This window comes from Ranitomeya imitator, chromosome 6 (genome assembly GCF_032444005.1).
Source record: "Ranitomeya imitator isolate aRanImi1 chromosome 6, aRanImi1.pri, whole genome shotgun sequence".
Classification (NCBI taxonomy): Eukaryota; Metazoa; Chordata; class Amphibia; order Anura; family Dendrobatidae; genus Ranitomeya; species Ranitomeya imitator.
In genome coordinates, this window is record NC_091287.1 from 23,749,657 (window position 1) to 23,755,696 (window position 6,040).

Genomic DNA, 6,040 nt, shown 5'->3' on the forward strand with positions numbered 1-6,040 from the left:
TACATTACTACGAAGTATGTTTTGGTAACGACACTATTGGCAACCAGGAACGCTAACAGTCTGTGAGAAGGACATATAAGCGGCAGGAGATCTTCAGGAGCTTAGTCTGGTTGAGGTCAGGTGTCTATGGTGTGACCAAGCAGAAGGAAATGTTCCAGCTGATGGGTCTTGTGGGAGCAGTTCTCTGACTGAGACCCCTCAGTAACCTGTCATGGAGCTGCTCTTACAAGTGCTGTCTGCGGTTTATCCAGATTCGTCAGAAGCTTCATCACCCATCTCGTACATGAGACGGAATATCTTCTTCATGGTCAATCAAAGAAGGTAAAATTTGTCCATCAAAGTAATAATAATAATAATAATCTTTATTTTTATATAGCGCTAACATATTCCGCAGCGCTTTACAGTTTGCACACATTATTATCGATGTTTCAGATGGGGCTCACAATCTAAATTTCCTATCAGTATGTCTTTGGAATGTGGGAGGAAACCGGAGTGCCCGGAGGAAACCCACGCAAACACGGAGAGAACATACAAACTCTTTGCAGATGTTGTCCTTAGTGGGGCTTGAACCCAGGACTCCAGCGCTGCAAAGTATCAACATTTTTGGCTGTTTTGTCTTTAGGTGACAACTAATTTTGTAAGCCAAAAATGTGCAAAGAGCAGTTGTCACTTCCCTTCCCCCTCTCCACAGCTTATAGCTATATTGTATGTTAGCAATGTTGGAGCATAACTATTATTTCACGTGAACTTTCAGGATAAGCTGTCATGTGTATACATGAAGATTAATGCAATAGCTGGCCATTATATGAGCTGTATCCTGCATTTTTTATCAGTTTTTTCTTTGTCTCCTTCTCTAATTTTCAGTTGTCTCTGAGCTCATGGGTGGAGATTATCTGTTATGATGTCTCCCATACACAACACACACGGGAATGAGGGATTCCTGCTCTCCAGTCTCTGTGTAGCACATGTTCAGAAGCAGTAATAGCCTACAGGATATTATAAAGCAGTAGTGAGCAGTGTAGCTGAGATTCTAATTCTGAAATTAGATAATCACTTAATAGAAAGTGGAAGCAAGGAGGACATGATACAGCAACATTGTGCAGTGTAGCTGGGAATCCATCTCTGAGATAACATAAGCAGAGATGGGCAAACCAAAGCAGTAAAGTTCAGCGTCCATACCGAACAACTACTGTTCGAGCAAGGACTTCACCAGTGTGTTACTGTTCGGGTTCGGCTCCCTTAACACCAGTTGTTTGTCGTGCTGCCATGTGCATGACATCTCGGCAAACACCGCTTCTGATTGGCAGTTAAATCATCACCACTGGTCACAGAGCCGCAGTTCAAATGACAGCATGAACCCACAGCTACAGTATGATCGGAGGTATAATGTTTACCTCCAGTCACTGGTGTCGGCTTATCAGACTACTGATCCCATCAGCCGACGTCTGCTTCCACTAATAGCAGTGAAAGCAGGAGCGGCTGATGGGAGTATTCATCAGCTGATGCCTGCGCTGTAAATAAATAATTAAAAAACCCGGAGTGGGTTCCACTGTATTTTTGATAACCAGCCAGGCAAAACTCACAGCTTGGGACTGCAACCCTCCGCTGTCAGCTTCAGCAAGGCTGGTTAGGCTGGTTATCAAGAATAGAGGGGTCCCCAGGCTGTAATTTTTTAATTATTTAAATGAATAATTAAAAAAAATGGTGTGGGGTCCCCCCTATTTTTGACAACCAGACTTGTTAAAGCAGACAGCTGGGGGCTGGTATTCTCAGGCTGGTAGTGGGCCAGCCATAAATATGTATTTTTTTTTAATTGATGTAATTTCCAGTGTTCTCCTGAATCTGGCAATATTTTACTTTTCTTCCTGCTTCTCTCTCTTCCTGAGATAAGTTTGCTCTTCCTTGTATATAAATTTATTTTTTCTTCCAAGTGGGTGTCCTCCTCAAGAAATTGAGGACCACACCTATTTGGCACAAATACTATATTCATATTCATAGACTGTACTGGGAATAGAGGCCATACCTCAGGAACAGAGAGGAGCAGGAACAAAAGAGAAACATCATTGGGCTTGGAAGAAAAGTGACATTTACACCCGCTAGCAAATTACATAATATTATGTGTTACTCCTACTATTCTACCTTTCTACAGAGATATAGACTTTAGTCCAGAGAGCCTTGCAGCGCTGAAGTCCTGGGTTCTAATCCCACCCTGGACAACATCTGCAAAGAGTTTGTATGTTCTCTCCGTGTTTGCGTGGGTTTCCTCCCACATTCCAAAGACATACTGATAGGGAATTTAGATTGTGAGCCCCATCGGGGACAGCAATGATAATATGTGCAAACTGTAAAGCGCTGCGGAATATGTTAGCGCTATATAAAAATAAAGATTATTATTATTATTCATATTAGGTTTCCAGAGAAATGTAGACTGTATAAGAGAGGATTGGCATTAGGTCCTGGCAATGAGAAACGCCTTAACGTGGATGCCAGGTACACATGAATTGGCCAATTCATGAGCTAGGCATTCTCAATTTTTCATATTTCTAGTGCAATCATGCAATTCAATTTTAATATTTTATGTTTGCATGCTATAACACTACAGAGTGCTGCCTTTCCTGATTTATTTCATTCACTCCTACCATACTGACATCTGTTGTTATTGGAAACCACCAGCATGTAGGCTGAGTTGCACCACCTTGCTCACATTTTCAGCCACACTGCTACTCCCTGTTTGCCATCTGGTCATTTTTTTACCCACCCTTGTGCAATGCATTCCCTTCCTCTTCACTATAGGCTTGAACTCGAGGTCTTGGAGGTCACGAGGCCATGGTGCATGTCTTCACTTCAAGATGTCACGATCTTAAAAAGCAGTGACCTCAGAGGTCCTGGAAATGGCCTTGGCGAATGTCCTAGCTTATGTGAAGAGATTGGATATGTGGTGCAGAAGGGTGGAAAGAAGAGGACAGTGAGTGGCAGGGGGGTGGGAAAGGTGAGCAATGAGGTATTATTTTTTTTTTTTACCATTTGCCGAATCTGTTACAACTTAGTACATGTGATCAGGCAGACGATTCTGTGCAGAATACTAGCTTAAACTGATGGTATCGCTGTCAGAGGTAACATCACCGTGCTGTGACTGAGAGGAGTGATGTTTGGACAGCGCAGTGGCTCAGTGATTAGCACTGGAGCCTTGCAGCTCTGGGGTCCTGGGTTCAAATCTCACCAAGGACAACATCTGCAAGAAGTTTGTACGTTCTCCCCGTGTTTGCATGGGTTTCCTCCAGGTATTCTGGTTTCCTCCCAAATTGCAGAGACATACAGATAGGAAATTTAGATTGTGAGCCCCATTGGGGACAGTGATGATAATGTGTGCAAAACTGCAAAGCTCTGCGGAATATGTGGGTGCTCTATAAATAAAAAAATATTATTATGTGTCATTTATTCCATAACGTCCTACACTAATATGCGTGCTGGAGGTAAAGGACACCAATTCTGCATTTGGTAATACTACCGCCTAGACAGCTGCTGCGTGTCGGTGATTCTACTGCTGCTGCTAGCGGCTCTCACATTCTTAGCCATGATATGTTTTCTATTTCTTTAACACTACTCAATTCATTGCCACTTTTCAATACATCTTGTACAACGCTATAATTAACTTTTGACAATCTTTTCAATCTCAATTATTAAACCCTTCGAAAATAAGACATAACAAGAAATGTGCGGTAGATAGTTATACACTGCTCAAAAAAATAAAGGGAACACTAAAATCCCACATCCTAGATATCACTGAATGAAATATTCCAGTTGTAAATCTTTATTCACTACCACGTGGAATGTGTTGAGAACAATAAAACTTAAAAAATGATCAAAGTAAATCACAACTAATATCCCATGGAGATCTGGAGTTGGAATGATGCTCAAAATCAAAGTGGAAAATGAAGTTACAGGCTGATCCAACTTCAGTGGAAATGCCTCAAGACTATGAAATGATGCTCAGTAGTTTGTATGGCCTCCAAGTGCCTGTATGATCTCCCTACAATGCCTGGCCATCCTCCCAGGTGGGTGGTCTCCTGAGGGATCTCCTCCCAGACCTGGACTAAAGCATCCGCCAACTCCTGGACAGTCTGTGGTGCAACGTGACGTTAGTGGATGGTGCGAGACATGATGTCTCAGATGTGTTCAATCGGATTCAGGTCTGGGGAATGGGCTGGCCAGTCCATAGCTTCACTGACAGTATATCAGAAGAAAAAATATGGCACTCACCCCTAGAAATGCTGTGATGAAGTCCTTTATTTGCTACGGGTCCTGGACCCGTTGAAGCGCTTTGCGCAAAACGGCCGTAGTCCTTACCGGTTCCCCGCACCCTCTCCTGTTCACGTCCTGCCGCCTCTCCATGTGTACCTGATTGCTGTTTGTAGCAAATAAAGGACTTCATCACAGCATTTCTAGGGGTGAGTGCCATATTTTTTCTTCTGATATACCGTCAGTGAAGCCTTTGGTCCTCTGTGGATTGTTCTGTGAGCACCACCCTGAGCTGTTTTCTCTGGATAGTGTTGCAGCCGACGCTGCCGCCGCTCATCCACACACCTGTGAAAAGTTGTGGTTCTAGTGCCGCACGGCTACCATTCTTTGGTTTGGTTCCAGTCCATAGCTTCAATGCCTTCATCTTGCTGACACACTCCAGCCACATGAGGTCTGGCATTGTCCTGCATTAGGAGGAACCCAGGGCCAACCGCACCAGCAAATGGTCTCACAAGTGGTCTGAGGATCTCATCTCGGTACCTAATGGCAGTCAGACTACCTCTGGCGAGCACATGGAGGGCTGTGCGACCCTCCAAAGAAATGCCACCGCACACCACTACTGACCCACTGCCAAACCGGTCATGCTGAAGGGCGTTGCAGGTAGCAGATCGCTCTCCACTGTGTCTCTAGACTCTGTCACATCTGTCACATGTGCTCATTGTGAACCTGCTTTCATCTGTGAAGAGCACAGGGCGCAGTGGCGAATTTGCCAATCCTGGTGTTCTGTGGCAAATGCCAAGCGTCCTGCACGGTGTTGAGCTGTGAGCACAACCCCCATCTGTGGACGTTGGGCACTCAGACCATCCTCATGGAGTCGGTTTCTAACCATTTGTGCAGACACATGCACATTTGTGGCCTGCTGGAGGTCATTTTGCAGGGCTCTGGCAGTGCTCCTCCTGTTCCTCCTTGCACAAAGGCTGAGGTAGCGGTCCTGCTGTTGGGCTGTTGCCCTCCTATGGCCCCCTCCACGTCTCCTGGTGTACTGGCCTGTCTCCTGGTTGCACCTCCAGCATCTGGACACTACACTGACAGACACAGCAAACCTTGCCACAGCTCGCATTGATGTGCCATCCTGGATGAGCTGCACTACCTGAGCCACTTGTGTGGGTTGTAGAGTCCGTCTCATGCTACCACGAGTGTGAAAGCAAAACCAACATTCAAAAGTGACCAAAACATCAGCCAGAAAGCATTGGTACTGAGATGTGGTCTGTGGTCCCCACCTGCAGAACCGCTCCTTTATTGAGTGTGTCTTGATAATTGCCAATAATTTCCATCTGTTGTCTATTCCATTTGCACAACAGCATGTGAAATTGATTGTCAATCAGTGTTGCTTCCTAAGTGGACAGTTTGATTTTACACAAGTTTGATTTACTTGGAGTTATTTTCTGTTGTTTAAGAGTTCCCTTTATTTTTTTGAGCAGTGTACATACAGAAAGCAAAATGTGGCAGCAGTTATGGTGTGTAATGCATGAATGTCAAATAAGACTTGTTAAATCGGTCTGCAGAAACAGACATGCAGAGTTAAATAACTACTTTTTTTAAGGTTTTTCTTTTTCTTTTTTCAGTTTTTTTTCTTTTTGCAAAATTCAACCCTCTTCTCAAAAATGACATTATAAGAAATGTTAGGTAGGTACACATAACAAAATCCAGCATCTGCAACAATCTACTGTGCGACAAGTACAGATGCAAAATTTGACTAGTAAAACCGATGTGCGAAAATAAAAATTTCTTGATACTCTGT